A 24034-nucleotide genomic window follows, 5' to 3' on the forward strand; every position below is an offset into this window, starting at 1 on the left:
GGCCTTCATAATAGGTTATAGAAGCAGTGAATTTATATAACTGAAATAGAAAATACTTGTAATGGCTAGAGAATAGGTTAATTAAAATTTTGGAAATCTGAAGTTGTCTTAATGTTGTATTTATTTAAGAAGACAACCTTCAATATCCTAGTAAAATTAAGAAATTTACTTAGCTCCTCCAAAGATCCTCTTCTATACCTTGCCCACCCAGGGGGTTTACAAAATTTAACGAACCTTTAACCTACCTTACATAGGGGAAACAAGACGCACCATACCAATTAGAAAAGAAACACAAATGCTACATTAAATACCTCCAATATGGTAAAACAAATCTGAACAAAAATGATGGATTAATTCTTCAAAGAATCTGGAGTACCAAATCTCCAACCCACATAGCAACCAGAACAACTTCAGACAGAAGAAAATCTTAATACGAAAGGACTGAAGAAACCGTTTAATGTAGTTCCATTTGTTTTTTTTCTTATCAGAGGTCAGGCTAGGATAAATGATTAACATTTAGATTCATTTTGGTTTTGTATAGTGCTGCATCATATAGCTTGTATGTTGTACATATGTATGTTTCCCTGATGACGACCTCAATACAGAGGTCGAAACATCAATTGTTATTTGCTTAATGTTAAGTAAAGTAATTATTCTAACACGTGTGTTGTCTCCATAAATTCTTCACTATGCATGCTGACCACCATGTAATCTTAAAAGAAAGTTTGCTAATGATGCAAAGATAGGTAGGGCAATCAGTGATGCTATGATATCCAGATTTCAATGGGCTGGGTCAATGATAATGGCTTCAGTTCAATGTTAGTAAGTGTCAAGTTATGCATTTTGACATGATGAGATTTTCAGTGGCAGATTTTGTTAATGAGGTTATTGTACAAGAAACTGATGAGACTAGAAAACCGAAAATATAACTTAGAGGATAAATTGTAATGTGGATATTTCAGTGGCAGATTTTGTTAATGAGGTTATTGTACAAGAAACTGATGAGACTAGAAAACCAAAAATATAACTTAGAGGATAAATTGTAATGTGGATATAAACACTGACATTTATTGATAAGGATTTTGCCTTTTTACAAGCCCCTGATAAGACCATAGATCTACAGTAACAGTAGACTAGGATGCAAAGAAGATTTACAATAACTATATCGGGATTATTGAATGTAGATTATCAGGATAGGCAGAACATGTGGACCACAGATTCTGCTTAACAGGAAAAAAGAAGGCTGATGTGATGAAAGTCTGAATTAAAGTGACTGAATGGATGTTACAGGATATCATCCGATGAATTTTTCATATGGAAGGCATAGAGAGAGAGAACACAATGGTATCCATAGAAGTTCAAGTTTATTTGCAGTTAAGAAAGAGGTAAGAGCTAGATCTTTCATCTCTCAGAACAGTTTCCATGTTGAAGTGGTGAGTTCATCTAATGTGAATGAGTTTAAGAGAAAGCATGACAACTTGCATGGGCGATGTACAGCTTCTCCTGATGAGTCCTTGACTGCAGGAGGCATCAGATAATAATAGGTATTCATATTTAAATATAATGCATGAATATTTACATTATATATATATATATATATATATAAAATCAAATTCCTGCCATATACCCTCAAAGAGGTGTACAGGATATGATAGTACTACATGAAAAAAATTACATCATTACTAACTTCCTATCTACAATTTTCCTCCAAATCAGTCTGTTACTTGTCAAGACTCCAATATTATCAGATCTTATATTTCTATTGTCTAAGGCACTTTGTACCGTATCAATCCACCTATATCTTGATCTTCCTGTGGGTCGTTTTCCTGCCAACCTGGCAGAGAACACTTGTTTTACTAATCTTTCTTCGCCCATTCTGTTTAGGTGACCATACCACCTGAGATTAGCTCTGCTAATGCATTCCTGGATGTTGACAATGTCAAGTTCTTTCCTAATATCCTCGTTTTTAATATGATATTGCCATTGATGCCATCTGTTCACATCTATAATCTTTCTCAGGACTCTCATATCTGCGGTCTCTAGTCTTTGGTCAAGTGTTTTACTTCTGACCCAGCTCTCAGATCCATAAGTTAAAACTGGTTTGAACACTGTCTTGTATACAGCTAATTTAGTGTTCCGACTAATTTCTCTCTTATTCCATACGAATTTATTCAATTGACTTCCTACCATACCAGCTTTGTTGATTCTGTTGTCTATTTCTATATTTAATTTACCATCTTCACTAAAAATCGTGCCTAAATAGCTGAAATGTTTTACTTGTTCCACAGGTTCTCCATTCACAACACAGTTGACATTTTCAATGATTCTGCCTATTTTCATTGTCTTTGTCTTTTTATTGCTGACCTTCATACCATATCTATTACAACAGCTATTCAATTTAGTCAGAGAATCTTGCAGACGTGTAGCGGATTTATTTAGAAGTGTAACATCATCCGCATAAAGCAAAGAGATGACATTAAAATCTCCAATTTTGATATCATTTTTAATACCACTTTCCTTCATAATGTGATCCATATAGATAACGAATAACAGAGGGGATAATGTACATCCTTGTCTCACACCAGATTTAACATTAAACCATCTTCCTGTGCTTCCTTCAATTTTAACTACTGACTTACAACTCAAATAAAGACTAAGTATTGCTTGAAATAATGCCCCATCGACACCATATAACTGTAGCATATTGAATAGCTTCTCTCTTGGCAGCTGGTCATATGCCTTTTCCAAATCGACAAAACTTAAATACAGATCTTTGTTATATTCCCATGCTTTCTCGACTATTTGTCGGAAAGTGAAGATCTGATCCTGACAGCCTCTATTTGGCCTGAATCCAGGTTGTTCTTCACCAAGCTTTTCTTCCACAATTCTTCTCAACCGTTTCTCAAGTATACTTGCATAGATCTTGCCAGGAACACTCAGGGGAAATACCTCTGTAATTCTCATATTCAGTTTTATTTCTCTTTTTATATATGGGTACATTGAGAGCTCTACTCCAATCATCGGGTATTCGTCCCTCTGTCCAGGCTTTCTAACTATGCAGTGCAGCCACTGTAAGACTCTTATACCACCATACTTCAGCATTTCTGGCCAAATATCATCTACTCCTGCTGCCTTTTCACATTTCAAGCCTTTGATGGCTTTTTCTACTTCAAGTATGGATATGTATTCCTGACTGCATGCCTGGGCAGTGTTTTTTACCACTGTGCTGTTATCACTGCTTGTTTCATTTAGCAGTTTTTCAAAGTAATTACTCTATACTTCAAGGATATCTTTTTCTCCAATTTTCATGTCACCTTTATCATCTCTAACTCCTTTTACAGTACTCTTTCCTCCATTCCTAAGCTTCTTCAACAACTTTCAGAATATTTTGCCACCTTCTTGATATTTATTTTCTATATTCTTGCCAAAGTCCTCCAATGACTTTTATTTAGCTAGTTTTACACAGTGTTTAGCTTTCTTACATTTGTCTCTATATTCTCTAAGAGCACAAGCTGACTTATTTGACAGGAATTTTTGATATGCTTTCTTCTTTTCCATCACTGCCTCTTTAACTTCCTGTGTCCACCAGGGAGTTCTGATTTTTTTTATCCTTGCAGGCAACTTCACCACATGCCTCTCTGGCAGAATCAATCAATGTTTTCTTCAGAGTTTGCCACTGAATCTCCAAGGTTCGATTCCTGTTCTCAAACTCTTTCATTTTTTCTTCAATAATCTTTGTGTATTTTAGTCTACAGTTCACATCTGACAGCTGCTCAACTTTTATTCGCTTTAAATGTTATTCTTTTCAATATGAAATTCAATTTTATCCTGCTCAAGACTAAATAGTGATCACTTCACATTTCAAATCCTCTGTACACTCTGGTGCCCTGCACCACGGAGAAAACATCACTATCATCAATAACATAGTCAATGAGACTTTTCTTATTCCTTGCCTCTTCTCTCCATGTGAATTTGTGCACATTTTTATGTTGGAACATGGTGTTAGTAATAACCAGACCATGTCCTGAGCAGAAATCCAACAGATATTTGCCATTATTATTAGCTTTGCTCTTTTCTCCAAATTTTCCCAAAATAGTGTTGTATGTCTCACAATCATTTCCTACTCTGCTATTTAGATCCCCAACAAGGACCAACTTTTCCTTTTTTATTGTGTCAATTGCTTTTTCTAAAGCCTCCACTTCTACCTTAGTAGAACCTTCTGTGGGACCATAGGCACAAATAAATCTCATTGTCCAGTTCCTCATTCTCATATTTGCCTACATTACTCTACTTGAGACTGACTGCCATTCAAGAAGATTAGCCTCGTATTTTGTGTTGAATACTATGGCTACTCCTTCTTTTCCTGGATTGTTATTGCCTGAATATAACATTTTGTATTTATTGCTCAGAAAGAAATCACCAGTTTTTGTCTTATTTGTTTCAGCTAGCTCCATTTCTTTGCCACTCAGGTTTCTTATGTTGATAGTACCGATCTTTAACTCTGGTGATGTTGAGTTGGGGTTTGTTTTCATATATATTCCAGTAGCTGACTTTTCGCTGTTCGCCCTGGTTCTCTGGTGAAAACAACGGGGGCCTTGTTTAACCGGACGACGCCCCAGCCAGCATGAAATTTTGTCATGTTGTACCATCAGTTTTTATTGGTTTAACCAATTAGAATACAATTCGGCTAAATCCCAAATTGCCAGCCCATCCTCGTTTATTCAGTATCCAAGTAGATACGCAACAGGGTGCACCACGAGAAGGTGAGGATTGGACAATGTAAATATTACTTAAATATGTATAAATATAAATATCAGTCAAGTAGTTAATGAATCTGCTCTCCAACTATCAGGCTGCTGGTTTGAATCCTACCATGAATATGGATGTTGGTGATTATATTTAGGTAGGAAGTGAACTGGATTCCCGTGGGTAACAATCCTCCCACTTATTGGAAGCTTAAAGTGGCTGGAAAAGTTCTATCTTTGGTCTGCAGAGCAGGATTTCCCAATTAGATAAAAAAAATGAAAATTCAAAAAAGATACAATTAGGGGAAAAAAAAGAATTATAAATACAATAAATATTTCATTACAAACAATAAAATATATAATAAAGTATTCAACAATATCTATTAGCATATGGTTAGTATATTTGTTCTCTAACCAACGTTCTGTGGATATGAATCCTGCCATAGGCATGTTTTAGATTGTCTTTAGGTGGGAGATGAATTTCATTGTCCAGTGTGAGACCATTGCTAAGCTTATTGGATACCTGAAGTGCCTTTAAAAAGTTACATTTTGGTCTCTAGAGCAGCGTTTCCAGCCTATGTAATAAAAAATAAAATAGAAAAAATCTTTAGTATGAATGAACTAGGTTTATAAATAAAACTTTCCTAGATGGTCTCCTAGAGGAAATGTATGATGTTTTGTATTAAAGGCAAGGGGGCCACTACCCAGACCGGTTTCAACCTTTATTGAGGTCTCATCAGTGGGAGTCAGGCTAGAAATACTAAGATTTTAGTAATACAGAGCTTATAAGTATTTTGCTTGCATGCCTAGATGTCTTTCATCATCCTGCTTTTTGGAGGTGTGAAGTAGCTACTGCCATATTTCATCCCAGAGTAGGACCTCTGGGTTCTCTTCCTCCCACGTTCTTTCTACATGCAGTGTGGGTGATGGCCTAGCTGGGCATTCTTTACGCACTGTTATCATTCAACTATAGAGCCAGATTCTGCTCTATCTGAAGGTATAGCAGTGATACAGCTTTCAGCAAGCTGGCTACCAGATAATGCACAGGATCAAAAGCGATGGTAACGCATCTGTTGGAAGCATTCCGATCAGTCGCCGAATAATCCTAATGCCACTTACTCTGCTAGGTTATGCCTGGAAGGAGACCGATTTAGCAGCATATAGGGGACACTGTCTGAGGCCACACTAAGCCTGAAGTCTGGGCACGTCCAGTATTTTATTTATTTCCTATGATGATACAATGGTCTTGAGTACCTTTTACAGGGAGGTATGACACCATCTCAATCCCCCACCCCCCCAAAATTCATCTTGGCTCAGGACTAGTCATTTTTGACTTTTGACATTCCTGACTAATCATTGTGTGTGTTCATGGGACCGGTTTGCCTGTAAATGGGGAACAAAAAACCTGTTTCTGGGTGAAAAAATCCCCTATTTCTGTATGAGACCGGCTAACTCGCCTTTCATCTAAAGGTCTTTCCGACCAGAGGGCTTCATCTATACCAACTCAGCTACAGAGGCACTACTTCCAAGTGTGTAAGTTATATTTCCTGAATCAACAACTCTAACATGAAAGAAAATCACACAAATACTGGCATTTTAAGTACAAATATAAAAAAAAATTCCCATAAAAAATAAATAAAAAACAATATATGCAAAATACAACAAAAAAATTGAAAAAAAAAAATAAAAAGAATATGCCAGTCAGAGTTGTTTCCAATAAAAACACTTCCACATTGATTTCACCAACATTTGAGGCATCAATAAAAACAGTGATATTCATCACTACTTAGACATCAAAACCTGACCTCCTTTCTCTAACAGCACCTCAACTGGCATCCTCCACAACCACTGCCCACCCCCACCTGTGCTAATTATATCCTGTACAATGCTAAAAAGAAAGGAAGAAGTGCTTTCAAAAAATTTGACAACCATACTTCCCTTTTTTGACTGCTTATCACTAAAAATTGATTTCACATGAACTAATTACTCAAATTGTGAGATTGTCTTCCTAGGTAACTTTGACATCAATAACACAAACTAGCTCTTCTTACTCCAACTTCTCAGATCAAATTGGAAAGAAAGCTAAATCATTTGCCATCAGTCATAACCAATCACAAATAGTTAACCTACCAACCAGAATACCAAATAATTCACATCGTTCTTCCAACACTATCGACCTTTACTTAACTAGCTCTCTTTCTCCAAATACACTGTGCATGTCAACTCTGATCACAATCTTATTCTCCTTCTACAGTTCATCCTCCTCCCAGCCAATCTCAGCCATGCACCCTGGTACACTACAATCGTGCCAACTAGGATGACCTCCAGAATGAAGACCATGGAAAAGAGGTCTTCTCATTACTGTTTCTGCTTTTCTGATCCAAATGAAAAAAACACTGAACAAATAATCCTCACTGGAATAAGAACTTTGATTCTGACATTTTTCCAAGCCCTGGTTTGCAAAAAAAAAGTGCCTCTGCAGTCTATGATAAAGCAGCATATGTTCAATGGATTAAATTAAAAACTCCAGTTTTTCATTCTTGTACAACAGCTCGAAAAAAAAAAGTGTTTTTTACACTTTGTGTGTGTTTGTTTTCAATAATTCCAAAGCAGACTTCAAAAGAATGAAATGCAATAAACTTGTCTCCTGCTCAAATGGCAGTCAAGGTTCCTCCAGTAAGGCTGTCAAGGCATAGCTTCTCACCTCTGTTCCCACCTATCACATCCTGATGGCACCATGGCAACCTCACCCAAGGAAAAGGCCAACCTCTTGGCATCAGTTTTCTCTTCCAAATCTTGCTTGGATGACCAAGATAACTAATTTCTCGCATTACCACAAACTGTCCATGGCATGCCTCCTTTTAACTTTTGCCAGACTGACATTAGGAAAGCCCTAATCTTGATATTAATAAGGGTCCAGATGGTATTCCTCCAATTGTGCTCAAAACTTGTGCCTCAGAATTAACACCTATCCAGTATTGCCTATACAAGCTATCACTAGGATGACACACTCTACCCAAAGCATAGAAGCAGGCCTTCATCCAGCCTGCACCCAAACAGGGAGACAAAAGTTAGCCATTTATCAACCCATTTGTCTTATCCTCAGTACTTTCAGAATTGGTGGAGACAGGTATCAACAAGCTTGTTCACTACCTGGAGACTCCTCAACAAAATGGAATCTACTATTAATTATATACAGTGATACCTCGGCTAACGAAGATAATTCATTCTGGAATCACATTCATTAGCCGAAACGTGATTTCCCATAGGTTTCTATAGAAAATCGTTTAATTCGTTCTGGATGCTGCCTACTATTTAAAGATAAGTTTTATAAAATAGTAAAAAGCACACTATAAAAGGGCAAAAACTCACCAAAGGCTGAGATGAATAGCTACCCAATTAGATGAAGGAGAATGGAAAGTAGAATGAAAAACTGACGATCTTTACACTATTATATACACTTTATTAAACTGAAAATATGTACACAAAATTTTCAGTTTATTCAAGGTAAGTCTCCTCTTCTTCAGTAGCTGGCCTCTGTCTCTTTGCTAAAGGAGAAGTCAAAAATCTGTCCAAAGTTGATTGAACTTCTCTTTTTTTCAGAATGTTTTTAAAGTGATTCAGACATTTGTCTTCAACCAAGGCACAAAGTCTGTTCATTTCAGCTTTGTTGGAATGCCACTTTGTAACCAAAGACAAAGTTTTCCCAGTAGTGCAGCATTTTTTTTAATGTCACCTGTTGGTATTCTTCCCTTTTTATTGCTGTCCTCCTCCTCTGATGAGCACTCTTTCCTGATTCAGTTGCTTTTTCAACTCTTCAAGATCTTCTTTGTCATATCTTTTGCGTGTACTTCAACTAATTCTTCTACATCTTCTTCATTTACCTCCAGATGTAATGCTTTGCCTAAGGAGACTATCTTATTTACAATGTCAGCATTTTCAGCAGCATCTTCAGCATCTTGAACACTAGAAACAGCACTTCTTATCTTGCAACAATCTGGCCATAACTTTTTCCAGGTAGCATTATGTGTCCTAACTGACATTTCGTCCCATGCCATAGCAATGACTTGAATAGCATGAAGGATATGATAATGATCCTTCCAGAATTCCCTTAGAGTCAGACTGGTAAATGAAGTCGCATCAAAACATCTTTGGAACATGTGTTTTGTATACAATTTCTTAAAGTTTGATAATGACCTGTTGGTCCATGGGTTGCAAAATAGATGTGGTGTTTGCAGGAAGAAATTTTATCTTGAAGTTAAATTCTGCCTCCAAATCTTTTTCCAAGCCAGGTGGATGCCCTGGAGCATTGTCCAGAAGAAGCACAGTTCAGGCAAGTTTTCTTCTCTGAGGTACTTTTTCACTGTGGGCCAAAACACCTTCACGATCCACTCTGTGAATTATGTTTCTTGTTACCTATGCCTTGGTGTTTGATTTCCAATAAACACTAAGCATGGGCTTGCAAACATTCTCCTTCTTGAAAATTCTTGGTGTCTCAGAGTGGTAGACCAACATTGGTTTAATTTTGAGATCACCATTTGCATTAGCACAAAATAAAAGAGTTATCCTATCTTTATAGGTTTGTACCCTGGTATACACTTCTCTTCTTTTGTGATGAAAGTTTTTTTGGGCATTTGCTTCCAGAACAACCCAATTTCGTCACAATTAAACACTTGTTCTGGCTTGTATCCATGAATGATGGTCCACTCCTGAAATTCTCTAATAAACTTCTCAGCCTCCTCTTTATTTGCACTGGCTCCTTCTCCATGTTTAATTACACTAGAGATCCCACATTCTCAAACCATCCTCTGCTGTACTGTGTCCTGAAACATTTTTCTTTAAATTTCTTTGTCACACACATACACATGGAAAAGATAAGCTGCTGGAATGGCCTAATCGTTCATGTTTGCTGCTTTATGTTAGCGCGTGCATCCACTAAAACATTCGTTAGCCGAGTCCGAAAAACAGTGAAAAAAAATCTTCATTAGCTGAAAATGTCGTTAACAGGGTCACTTGTTAGCCGAGGCATCACTGTATTGGGAAGTAGTAAGTAGTAGTTAATCAAGGCTTTCTGGAAACAACTCAAGCACTCTACAGAGTGTATGATGGTCATAAATGTGTGAATGGGTTTTCAAGTGGAATAACATCAGTCATCAAACTCATCCTGAAAAATGGTGATGTCAGACTGGAAAACTGGTGACCAATTTGAATTAACAACACTGATCATCCAAAATCATCACTAACAGGATGAACCCAGCACTAAAGGAGATAACAGACAAACATCAAAGCTATGCCCTCCCAAATAGATTGATCCATTACAATATACACATCATTAGAGAACTAGGAAGTCTTGCTGACTTGAACAACAAAAGCATGAGCCTGGTTTGCTTTACAGTTGTCACAGTGTCTTTCCTGTACAACTAAACAATACTCAGTGAAGCTGAATAGAGTCCCCTGGCCAGTTCCTATCAAGTACTGACCTTGACAGTCAGTGTCATTACTGTAATCCACCAAGATGAAGACTTCTTGCATATACAAACAGCATATCAACTGTATCAGACAGCCTCAGTAGAAAAACTAAATTCACACAAACACAATCAGAATGATGCAGCAACTGGAAAGGTAGAACCAGTTCACCTATGCCTGTCTACTCATTCTGTGAGGGGAAGAAATATCTTGACATCTACCTTGGAAACACACGTTCCTATGCCAACAGCAACTGGCCCACACTAATGCAATGCTTCAAACAAATACTAAGAAAATGGGAAGGAGTACAAGCCACTGCCATCTATCCAAGGGAGGGGGGTAATAATAATCAACAGCCAAATAGCTGGTAGCATGCTCTGACATAAACTAAAGATTCTAGCTCTTCCAGAAGACTTCATCAAAAAAAAAAATAATCAGAAATTAATTCATATAAAATCAACTGGATCTTATTCATTGAGCTCTATCTACCTCTTCAGAAGGGAGGGTAGAGCTTGGTATTATTAGACTAAGAGGTTAAGTTACCTTTTGTACCTTGTTCTTCACTATTCGATGTCATGAAAAACCACATAAGGCACAGAACACCTCTACTTCAGAGGTTCCCCCCTTCTCTACTGTTATAAGTTCCATCACAGTTAAGTAGCTCTTCTTTCCTGTGTGAAGTTGGCACGGCGAGTTGTAGGCAACATCTTATCCACAAAATCTTATCCATGGTGCTTCTCCCAATCAATAAGCAACAAAGGAATATGGGAACCAAATGGAATAGATGGACATTATCAAATCCGCACTTCAGATGGCCATGCCAGAAATCACATCTGAAGCAGACTTTCAACAATCAATAGTAGAAGAATTGATGCCTACATATGACCAACTGCTACAGCAGCAAATAGCTTCACCAGAGATCCATTCATCAAACATCCATTGTGATTGCACTACCAGAGCAGAGCTACTAAACCTGATGCTGACATATAATGAATAATGTGCCATAATGTGCTCTCCACTAATATTAAATTACACAAATTTAATCCTGATTTACCAGAAAATTCTCTTACTGAGCTGGAAACATCCAGCATTGGATGCCCTGTTAACAGCCAATTGACTTATTCATCTCAAGAAGCAGCCATCTGCTTGCTTGATTGATTTTGGGTTTTACTGTGCAAGGTAAAGTTCATACTGTGCCAGGACATGGGTTACAGCAGTACACAGGATGTTGGTAGGTAAATAAATAGTTACAAGGAGAAAAAATAGTGAATAGTATGAAATATATGTACAATGTTATAAGAACATAAATGAATATATAAAATGTATTTGGAAAGTTTAGTATTTACAATGCATTATCTACATATATACAAATACATAACCAAACGTCTTTGAATAAATTAGTTTTTTAAAAATCCAAAAAATGTGTGCAATCTGTCTGAGTCTGATAACATCTGGCTGAGTGTATAGAGATTGGCCAGATAAGTAGAAATGCAATTTCTCTCTTGTGTGAAGCACTCACACGCCACCAGAATATGACAAATGGTAAGACAGGGTGTTCTATTTCCCACACTTCCCTCAGTACATGTGAGATGACTGACATATGCAGAGCATAGCAAGAACAATGCCTCCTCTGTTCCTACATTGCCTACACTTAATTTCAGACTTAACCTCATGCAATTTGTTTGTCAGTGCTACATGTCAGGTACGTTACCAATGGGCAATTAACTTTGACTTTGTGTGTAGTCAATATAAGAGACCATCAAATAGTGTTGAGGAAGTATGAGCTGATCTAGCAGCTACATCTGTGATGTCATTTCCCTTAATTCCAATGTGACTGGGAATAAACACAAGCAAACATGAAAATTAATTTCTTTATTTCTTAATGTCTTTATTTTGTACAAGAATAGAAGCACCTTACCAAGCACTGATGTGGTTTATACACCTGAGAGGAGATAGTCTGTAAAGAACTGAAAGAGTTCACATAAATTATTTATTTTTAAGGGGTTTTTCTTTGATATGCACAAGTGCAAGCTGAATAGCATCAACTCTACTGCACAGTTACTGCAATCGAGTGGGATCTGGTTGGAGATTGTAATGTTAGGAAGCACAGCCAACAGATCTCAGATCTTGAACAATCTATATAACATGAGAAAGAATTCAGTGTGTGCAATGAACAGTTGAAGGTAGATGAGGGTGTATCAGACTTCTATAGCTGACAAAGTAAGAGGTTGCAAGATGGGGTGCAAGCCTGCCATGGAGGAATGCTATTTTTTTGGTGTGGCTATTGTTGTCAGCACTCATGCCAATAGTTCCATAGCCTCTTTAACATGCATACCAAAAGGATAGATGACAGTATGACATGTGTGATACAGGACCTCCCAACATAGAGAAAAGAGACTAGTCCATTATGTCCTTTCCTTCTAGAAGGGACTTTATTTTTAGGACATAATTAAGAGAGACATTTTTATCTAAGTGATAGAGGGGATTCATTTGATTCAACATAAAGTCTTTGAACAGGTAGCATTAGCTAACTTGATAATGGACAGGATCCAACTACTGAAGCGTGCTCTCCCTTGCAGAACTGAAAACCAAGGACCCATAATCAAGTACAAGTGCACAATAATTGAACATTGATCAGCACACCCTATTCAGTAGAGGACAGAGCGCAGAGGATGTTCAATGCTTTTTACACATATCCCAAAGATAAATGTGTGTAAAGGAAGTTAACTTTTCATAAAGATGAGTCCCAGAAACCTGGCCTCGAACTATGAGGATACTAGCTTGTTCATTTCTTAAAGGATTGGAGTGGAGAGTGCATTTCTGGAAGAGGTGTACACAGATGGTTTTTTTCAGCAGATAACCTGAACCTATGACAAAAAGCAGCCCACGAAAAGACACGATCGATTTCTTGTTGAAGTTGTCTTTCAATGACCTGCATATTGAAGGAATGAAAGTAAATGTGAAATCATTGACAAAAAAAGGCAATTGCCTACAGTGGGAGGAAGCAGCTCGGTAATCGAGTTCACTCTAATAGCAAAGAGGGTCACACTTAAAACAGGGGCTTGAGGAACACCTCTCCTTGATTATATGGTCAAAATAACATGCTACCCACTCGGACTCAGAACACAAGGCAGGATAGAAAGTTCTTAATACAGGAAGGTGCCCCCCCCACCCCACCCCCAAACAGGTCTTTTAATTCTTTTAATATTCCTTATCTCCAGGCTCTGTCAAACTTTTCATTTCAAAAAACACGGAAACCATATGCCTCTTATACATGTTTTTAAAAGGACCAAATGGTGCAATGTTGACCAGTGTCTACGAAAGCCACATTGTGTGTTGGAAAGAAATTTGTTGGTTTCTAAGTACCAGAAAAGCCTTGTGTTTACCATTTTACCAAGATAGCTTGTCAGAGCAATTGGAGAATAACTGTTGGCCTGGGCAGGATCCTTCCATGCTTTGGGATAGCAATGACCATCAACTTATGCCAAGAGTCCAGAAACTCTTCCTCCGTAAATATTTTGTCGTATAGTAAGAGAAGGAGATCCAAAAAAGATGGGAAGTGCTTTATCATCTCATAATGGATTCATCAGGACTGACTGCTAGAATGAGATAGCAAAAGGGGTCTCTTCTGAGTTCTTTAACGAATGGCTGATTGTATGGCATAGAGCCATACAATCAGCCAATTGTATGGCTCTATAAGGTACAAAAGCTTAATTGCTATTTCTCTTGCTGCTCTTTAATAAAAATTCAGGAGAATATGAGGCTGTCACTGAGATTCTGGCAAAGTTTTCACCCAAAGTGTCTGCAATAGCTTTGGAATTAGAAATAATACATTCATTATGTTCCAAGGTTACAGAACACACATAACTGGTGTGTTCTGTATCTACCTTTCATCTTCCAGATTTTATCCCAGGCAGTTTTTGCACTGGTTGTTTGATTAATTGATGTCAATTGAATCCAATATTATTTTTGATTGACGTAGTTGTTGTGGTAGAGTATCTACAAAATATACTCCATGCTTTATCTTGATATTTAAAAAAAAATTTTTTTTTTTAAATATCATGTTAAATTGATACTCTGGATTCCACGAAGGCTTTGGATACAGTGGAAATCAGGATGATGTTTTTGGAACTGCTGCAGATGATGCTACATGGACAATACAATGCAATGTTACATGATTCACTGCTTCATTAATAGATGTTTGGCTGACTGCTAAAATATTAAATTTCACAAGATGGGAAAATATGCCAGTCAACCTGGTCCATTTTCCACATGGGCATCTGGGTAAGAGGACATTGTTCCTGTGAAGACAGTACTGATAAGAGGAAAAAGATCATTTCCATATATGTTTTCATCAACATCCCATGTGAGCAGTGGAAAAACAGCAGGGGAGCATACTGTAAGATCGACTGCTGAATGACTGGAGAGGCATATGGAAGGTATTTGCTCCAGTATTAATAAGGGAGAGGTCACGCATTCACTCAATGATACAATCTCATCTATTTATGCTGGCACTACCCCCACGGAGTGTTATGTCCAAGTCACCCATTAGGAGTATGGGCTGAGGCAGCTGCATTATGAGATTGAGTTCTGTTTCATTTAGTTCAGAACCTGGTGGTAAATATATTGAGCATACTGTGGTTAGATACCCCACAGATAGGCAAATTGCTTCCAGAGCAGTATTAAGCTAAGCATGATGGAGTCAAGTATGACTGCCCATGAGAATAGATACTCCACCATGTGCAAGACCATCTCCAATTCCATCCTTGCATACAAGAGTGATATTCCTGATGGTAGGATCTTCAATGTGTTTTAAATAAGTTTCTGCAGCAGGTGCTTGATATCGATATTCTTGCAAAACCCATGACAGTTCCATTGTAAAAAAATTTCCCATTGTTTATGCTCCAGGAGATTCATGACTTGCCCTTATCGAGTTCATATTTCTCATTATTTTGGGAAGCATGGACGACCAGAGCCCATCTCTTCTTCTGGAAAAATATCCAATACATCATCAGATGTGTCAGGATCACCAGGTAAGTTCAAGTTGCTTTCAGTGGATGATGAAGTATCCATTTATTCTGTGGAAGAATCTTAAAAAGAGTAGAAGAAGAAAGAAGTCTGTTAAGGAGGATAAAAAGAAGAAAGGGAAACTGGATCAGATATTCTGAGAGGGAATGGAATCATCAGAGATGCCATCGAAGGAAAAACAGATGGAAAAAGACCCAGAGGAAGAGTAAGGAAAACAATGCTAGATGACATGCTGAATGGAGACAGGTACACAACCTTGAAAGAGAAGGTTCAGAACAGAAGTGAGTGGAAGAAAAGTTTTTGCTCCTAAAAGAAGAACCTGCTCAATTGCAGAATACTCAAGAAGAAGAACTGTTATTGGTATTCCACCCACTGATGTTGCTCTGAATAGTTTTTCAGAATGTTGTTGACATGATGTATCCATGAGGACATTGCCAGAATGCAGTTTCTTAATTGTTGGGAGAACTTGTAAGCCCTTCACCCTTTTGAATGAAGAAGGGTGACATTTTCCCTACTGGCTTTTCACCTATAGCACAAATGATTAGGAAAAACTGCTTTGTTTTTCCTAATCATCCGTGATTAGTTTTGTTTCTTGCTTGTTGTCAAAAGGTGTATCAATGGTATAAATACTGATCGGGGTTTTGTTAGGATTCCTCAAATGAATGAGGATGAAGATACATGCTCTAGTGGTATTTGGTTGGCTGCCAGAGCTCCCCACCTACCATGGAGTTGCATGTGGATACCCAATCTCTGGTAAGCAATTACTGCGCTCGGGAGTGGAACACCAGGGTTACCCTTAATATGCCATACAAGCACCACAGCAAGTCTTGGGCCATGTCCCAGACCATTGGGAAGGAGACTTATTGCAAACCCTTGACCCTTGCAGGCATCCACTAGCCGAATAATCCTGGCTAGGCCTTCCAGGACTGCCCATCTTACCAAAGCAAAGGTTCAGGTAGTGCAAGATTATCAGGATCCAGCTTTCTAGATGTCCACGGGTCACAACACACAACAAACATGAAGCAAGGTGTTGGATCTCAGTGATGGTAGTCTGGAAGATAGGATAGTCAAAAAGACTCAAGAGAAATAGAGAGGAAGAACACACAAAGAAAAGCAAAGTAAAAGAGAAAGAATGAAAAGGACCAGTTCATGTGTCCTTTCATAAAGCAAAGGAACACTCACATGAACACCATTCCAAAAATTAGAAATGCAAAAAATCCCCATCAACCTACTTAAGGTCAAATAACTACAGGATAATTATGTCATTGCATATTGTTATCATGAAAGATAAATCTTATTTTCAACTTCTTGGAGGCTTGGAGAAATTTCAATGTTTTGTTTCTATATAGCATGGTTTCTGGATTATCAGATTTTCAGGAAGTCAAGGATTCAGCAAGGGAGGTGACATACATCATCCACACCAACTGCCATTCTTTCTCTTAAATTCATTTATGCTAGATAAACTCACCACTTCAACAGGCAAGCAAATTTCAATGTTTTGTTTCTAGATAGCATGGTTTCTGGATTATCAGATTTTCAGGAAGTCAAGGATTCAGCAAGGGAGGTGACATACATCATCCACACCAACTGCCATTCTTTCTCTTAAATTCATTTATGCTAGATAAACTCACCACTTCAACAGGCAAGCTGTTCTGCTCACTCACTGCTCAGCAAGAGAAAAATCTAGCTCACTCCTTTCTTAACAACAAATACCAGGGTGGTCTGACAAGTTCTCAGCCTTGACCATAGATGGCAACACTATCGGCATGCGTTTTTTCTCTCTAAGTTGGTACATCTCTCATAAGCATTCATTTGAAACTGCAAGTCATTCTATCAAATAGTTGTTTTATATAGTTGTCTGAAGCAAAAGTGTTGTCTGTATCCATTGAAATGGATTATCGTGCAGTTATAAAGTTCTTTGTAAAAGAAAGTTTCTAATACCAAAGAAATTCATTCGAAGTTCATAAAATTTTAGGCATTCTTCTCCTTCGTTTGACAATTAAGTGGGCTGTCAAGTTTAAAAGTGGCTGTACCAGCATTGAATATGAAGGACGTCCAAAAAGTGTAACATCACCAGAAATCATTGATCAAGTGCATGATATGGTATCGGATGACTGACGATTCAAAGTGCATGAAATTGCTGAGACTATAGGCATTTCAAAAGAACATGCAGGATATATTTTACGTGAAGAATTGCAAATGAAAAAGCTTTGTGTAAGACATGTGACAAGCTTGCTCACAGCAGATCAAAAACACACTCGCATGAAAATCTCTGAACAGTGCTTGGAGCATTTTAACAACAATCAAACTGATTTTATGCGTCGATTTATTACTGTGGATGAGACTTGGATTCAACATTACACACCAGTCAAAGCTAGCTGTTCAGTGCCAAAAAAGACAAAGTCGGTACAATCAGCAGGAAAGGTCATGGCATCAGTATTTTGGGATGCTAAAGACATTTTGTTTATTATCTTGAAAAGGATAAAACAATAACTGGGGAATATTATTCCGATCTTTTAACCAGACTAGAGGAAAAAACCCGGTTTGCAGAAGAAAAAAAATCATCTTTCATCAGGACAATGCACCTGCCCACAAAGGTGTTTTGGCAATGGGAAAATTAAAGGATCTGCACTATAAATTATTAGAACATCCACCCTATTCCCCAGATTGGATTGCATCTGACTTCTATCTCTTCCCAAAACTAAAACTCTTCCTCAGGGCATTTTTCTTCAAATCAAGAGGTTATTGCAGCTGTAGAGAGGTATTTTGCAGATTTTACTGAGAACCACTACAAGGACGGGATAATGGAGCTGAAGAATCGCTGGAATAAATGTATTAGTCTTAAAGGAGATTAGGTTGAAAAACAAAAATAATTTTGAAATTCTAAATTTGATTTTTTCATTGTTAGACCAAGAACTTTTCAGACCACCCTTGTACATACAAATTTAACTTCACAGATGTCCTCACCTTCTTACCATCTTCCATATAATGAAAATATCTGTTAAATTTTTTGTTATATGAAAACCACTGTATGCACCAAGGTGATATCTTAGTGACGGAAACACTCATCATTTAAGAAATTACATCTGCTAACACAAGCTGCATTCAAGTAAAATTATTTTTTCATTTTCATATCCTTCCTTTATTTGCATCGTAATAATTAAATTCCTATAGACCGTCTTGAGCCTGCACAGCTAATTTCTTTTCATACTCTGCTTTCTGTATTCTTATTGTTTTGACCTGTGTTATATATATTTCAGAACTCCTCTCATTCTTATTCTCACTTGCATTTTGCTCTAACCCTATTTGTTCTTCAAAAATCTAGGGATGCATTCAGATATTGCATCATTTAAGCATCTTTTCACTGCTGATATCCTTCCCATTCAGTAATTGCTACTATGAGACCAAACATAAGTGTTCTCTTGGGTTGTCATAATTTCCAGCTTTGTAGCATGTAACCTTTCCTAATTGGAACATTCACACACTTAGCTGGGGTGCTTAAGGGTCAAAGCAGTATAACTGAGAGGAGACCTCCACATAGTAAAAGTTCTCTGCATTCCTTTAAAGGAATGCAGAGAACCAACCAGGGCTTCTGACCTAATGTCCAATCCTCACCTTCTCGTGGTGCACCCTGTTGGGTATCTACTTGGGTACTGAACGAACGAGGATGGGCTGGCAATTTGGGATTTAGCCGACCAAATTGTATTCTTATTGGTTAAACCAAAATAAAAAATGATGGTACGACATGACAAAATTTCATGCCAGATGGAGCGTCGCCCGGTTAAACAAGGCCACCTATTGTATTTTCGCCAGGGAACCCGGGCAAATGGCAGGCAATCTCAAGTAGAGTAATGTGGGCAAATATGAGAATGGGGAACTGGACAATGAGACTCACTTGTGCCTATGGTCCCACAGAAGGTTCTACTAAGGTAGAAGTGGAGGAATTTTTTCAGGCTTTAGAAAAAGCAACTGACACAGTGAAAAAGGAAAAGTTGGTCCTTGTTGGGGATCTAAATAGCAGAGGAGGAAGGGATTGTCAGACATACAAAAATATTTTGGGAAAATTTGGAGAAAAGAGCAAAGCTAATAATAATGGCAAATACCTGTTGGATTTCTGCTCAGGACATGGACTGGTTATTTCTAACACCATGTTCCAAATTAAAAATGTGCACAAATACACATGAAGAGAAGAGGCAAGGAATAAGAAAAGTCTTATTGACTATGTTATTGTTGATAGTGATGTTTTCTCCCTGGTAGAGGACACCAGTGTGTTCAGAGGATTTTAAATTGCAAGTGATTACTATTTAGTCTTGAGCAGGATAAAATTGAATTTCATATTGAAAAGAATAACTTGTAAGAAAGTTTTAAAGCAAATAAAAGTTGAGCAGCTCTCAGATGTGAACTGTAGACTAAAATACACAAAGATTATTGAAGAAAAAATGAAAGAGTTTGAGAACTGGAACCAAACCTTGAAGAAAACCCTGATTGATTCAGCTAGAGAATCATGTGGTGAAGTTGTCTGCATGGAAAGAAAAATTAGAACTCCATGGTGGACACAGGAAGTTAAAGAGGTAGTGAAGGAAAAGAAGAAAGCATATCAAAAGTTGCTGGCAAATAAGTCAGCTTGTGCTCTTAGAGAATACAGAGACAAATGTAAGAAAGCTAAACACTGTGTAAAACTAGCTAAACAAAAGTCATGGGAAGACTTTGGCAAGAACATAGAAAATAGGTAGAATTGTTGAAAATGTTGTCAACTGTGTTGTGAATGGGGAACCTGTGGAACAAGTAAAACATTTCAGCTACTGAGGCATGATTTTTACTAAAGATGGTAAATTAAATATGGAAATAGAAAACAGAATTAACAAAGCTGGTATGGTAGGAAGTCAATTGAATAAATTCATATGGAATAAGAGAGAAATTAGTCGGAACACTAAATTAGCTGTATACAAGACAGTGTTCAAACCAGTTTTAACTTATAGATCTGAGAGCTGGGTCAGAAGTAAAACACTTGACCAAAGACTAGAGACCGCAGATATGAGAGTCCTGAGAAAGATTAGAGGCATGAACAGATGGCATGAATGGCAATATCATATTAAAAACGAGGATATTAGGAAAGAACTTGACATTGTCGGCATCCAGGAATGGGTTAGTAGAGCTAATCTAAGGTGGTATGTTCATTTAAGCTGAATGAGCAAGGAAAGATTGTCAAAACAAGTATTCTCTGCCAGGTTGACAGGAAAACGACCCAGAGGAAGACCATGATATAGGTTGATTGATACGGTACAAAGTGCCTTAGACAACAGAAATATAAGATCTGATAATATTGGAGTCTTGACAAGTAACAGACTGATCTGGATGAAAATTGTAGATAGGAAGTTAGTAATGATGTAAATTTTTCATGTAGTACTATCATATCCTGTACACCCCTTGAAGGTATATGGCAGGAATTTGATGATGATGACACACTTAGCTACTCACTAGGTCAGTATGACATAATCACCAAATAGTGCCAAAAAAGTTGCAACCTTAATGAGATCCCTTCTGATGCCATGGTTAAATCTAACAAACTCTGGTGTTGAGTTCCTTCCTTCACATACTATTGAAAAATTGCTTTGCAACAAATCAATAAATTCTTCATCCTTCATGATTTTTCTGCTTAACCAGTAAATATTTGGATAACTCAAATCACCCGCAATGATAATTCATTCAGTATCAATCAAGCTAATAATTTGGCAGTATTTTGTCATTATTACTGTTATTGCTTTCATGAGTTTCAACCTTAAGTGGACTAAAATCATCTCATATCAATTAGCACCTTTCTATTTCTTACTGAAAATATTTTATACTTTTACACACAGTTCCAGTTACATCTAATGAGATGTAAGGTTTCACTACTGCCAACATTCTTATCACAACATATTCAATAAGGCAACAAACTCCTTTTGTTCCTAATGTTACTGCTTTCGTGAATAGACATAACACATCACCTCATATCCTACATCTGCAGTCTGCTTGGCCTTGTTAAGCAGCTTTCTCTTTTCTATACAAACATGCTCGAAATGTTCATATGCACACAGTCTACCCTTTCACTGTGTTCATAACCATGCCCACTGATATTCATATCATTATGACATTTGTGAACTTTCATTGCAGTCATGCACATATTTTCACCATTCCTCCCATGATGATCAAGTTTTCCCAACTCTCTGCATCATTTCATTTCCAGGTTCCTGATTTGAAATGTATTTAAATGTAAGCTCTTATATAAGTCCGTTCTACTATCGAATCACTCGCAGATTAAAAAAACAATTCTTCTCCAGCCTGCACATCATAGCATTTGCTATTGAACCTTTCCTCTGAAGTTCAGTGTTATCAAACCTTGACTAACAATTTTCATTTATAACCAGTTAAATCATTTGTTTCAAGAAGCGTTACCATATCTTTTATTTCTCTGTTGCTCAGGTGCATGCATCACATCCTTGGTTGTCTCTCCCATAATGCTCAACATAGTGACTTCATTATCAAGCACAAATGTTATGAATGAATCACCATACCATATCACATACCTTTTCTCATATTCTACAACTTAGTTATTATTACTTGGTGACATCCTACTAACTTCTGATCTTTGCCATCTCTTTTCTTATCCTGAGTTTTCCTGGGGATTTCTAACTTTTTTTTTTTTTTAATTCCTGTGTAGACTGATTATAATCTAGAAATTTCATATTAAATTATTTTCTATATCATTATTGGTATTATCAATATCGTTGCGTTTTTCTTCAGCAGGACAAAGGTTCATGTCATCAGCATTAACCTTTACTTTTGATGTTGCTCTATTGTTCTGACGGGTTTTGGTGCCATTTTTACACACTACATCTACAAATTGATAGTAACTACACTTAAAAGTATGAGGATGGTCTGAAAAGTTCTCGGCCTAACAATAAAAAAACGAATTTATAATTTCAAAATAATCTCCCTTAAGACTAATACATTTATTCCAATTTATTCCAATGATGCTCCAACACCATTATCCTGTCCATTTAGTGGTTCTCAGTAAGATCTACAAAATACCACTCTACAGCTGCAATCACCTCTAGATTCGAAGAAAATCGCTGACAAGCGAAGAAGAGTTTTAGTTTTGAGAAGAGATAGAAGTCAGAAGGAGCCAAATCTGGGTAATAGGGTGGATGTTCCAACAATTCATAGCGCAGCTCCCTTAATTTTCCCATTGCCAAAACATCTTTGTGGGCAGGTGCATTGTCCTGATGAAAGATGATTTTTTCTTCTGCAAACTGAGTCTTTTCTCATGAATTTTTTCATCTAGTCTGGTTAAAAGATTGGAATAATATTCCCTGGTTATTGTTTTACCCTTTTCAAGATAATAAACAAAATGCTATGACCTTTCCTACTGATGGAACCAACTTAGTCTTATTTGGCACTGAACAACCGGCTTCTATCCACCGTTTTGACTGCTGTTTAGATTCTAGTATGTAATAGTGAATCCAAGTTTCATCCATAGTAATAAATCGACGCACAAAATCAATTTTATTCTTGTTAAAATTGTTCCAAACACTGTTCAAAGATTTTCATGCGAGTGCATTTTTGATCTGCTGTGAGCAAGTGTGGCACCCATCCTGTGCAAAACTTTTTTATTTGCAATTCTTAAAGCAAAATGAAGAATACCATATTGTGCACTTGATCAATGATTTCTGGTGTTGTTACATTTTTTGGACGTCCTTCATGTGGATCATCTTCAAGGCTGGTATGGCCACGTTTACACTCGGCAGCCCACTTCTTAATTGTCGAAAACAAAGCAGAAGAGTGCCCATAAACTTTTATGAACTTCGAATGAGTTTCTTTTGCCATTCAAGCTTCTTTTACAAAGAATTTTATAACCACACGATACTCAATTTTATCCATTTCAAGGGATACAGACAAAACTTTTGCTTCAGACAGCTGTATAAAAAAAATAAATAAAAAATAAATAAAAAAAAACTTGAATTAGCGTTGCCATCTATGGTCAAGGGCGAGAACTTTTCAGACCACCCTCGTACAACAATATACTAATAATACATTATTTAAATAAGAATTCATTCAATAAATTATCTAAGAAACTATTCAATAAAACAACAAAATCCCATATCATAGGATTAGGCAATGTTCCTTACTCTCAATAAAGCCTCAAATTCCAATTATTTGACCATTGCCTACTTAGGTGTGATAAGTTAAGATTTATGGGTGGGATATATATAAAGATTCCAAATGTTCAATCTCCATAAAAACTGCATCTTTAAATGTGTTCTATTTTCTCAGCTCTTATAATATGCATCTGTTCAACAAATGAATTTTTACTAAATTTTTCTTTGAGATTTGTGATTGAGAGAGATAGAAAAAAAGAAATAGAGACACTCCTGTGTGTTTCAATACACAGCAATGTCTTTTTTTTTTTTTTTTTTCAATACACTTCCATACAGTAAAAATTGGTCAACACATGTAGAGATATGTAAAAAATGTAGATAACCACCTCTATTTTATTATTGTGTTGTTAGGACAGTGTCATTATAAAAAGAATGAAATATGAGAAGCAATACAAATTTCTTTAGTATATTTTTAGGTTCGTTGGCTATTATTTACTCTATAAAAATGTCCCCTATATGATTCCTTAAAAAGTTGGATTTTAACAGTGCATTCCAATAAAAAATATGAACCATTCTAAAATCTGTAAGTACTCTGTGTAATAGAGATTAAGTCTGATAAAAGCTAGGCTAAGATTTATTTTCTCTTTTCTGAATGTG

The 24034-nt window shown here is 36.9% G+C and overlaps 1 protein-coding gene across 1 annotated transcript in view; it reads left to right on the forward strand.

The window, feature by feature from the left end:
* The window catches only part of LOC150104464 (serine/threonine-protein kinase Tao-like), a 713758-nt gene that overhangs the window by 502353 nt on the left and 187371 nt on the right, over positions 1-24034 (forward strand). The gene's annotated exons all lie outside the window — the stretch shown is intronic.

Source organism: Typopeltis vanoorti, chromosome 7, assembly GCF_054136105.1.
Source record: "Typopeltis vanoorti isolate ZY-2024b chromosome 7, IOZ_Tvanoo_1.0, whole genome shotgun sequence".
NCBI classification, from domain to species: Eukaryota; Metazoa; Arthropoda; class Arachnida; order Uropygi; family Thelyphonidae; genus Typopeltis; species Typopeltis vanoorti.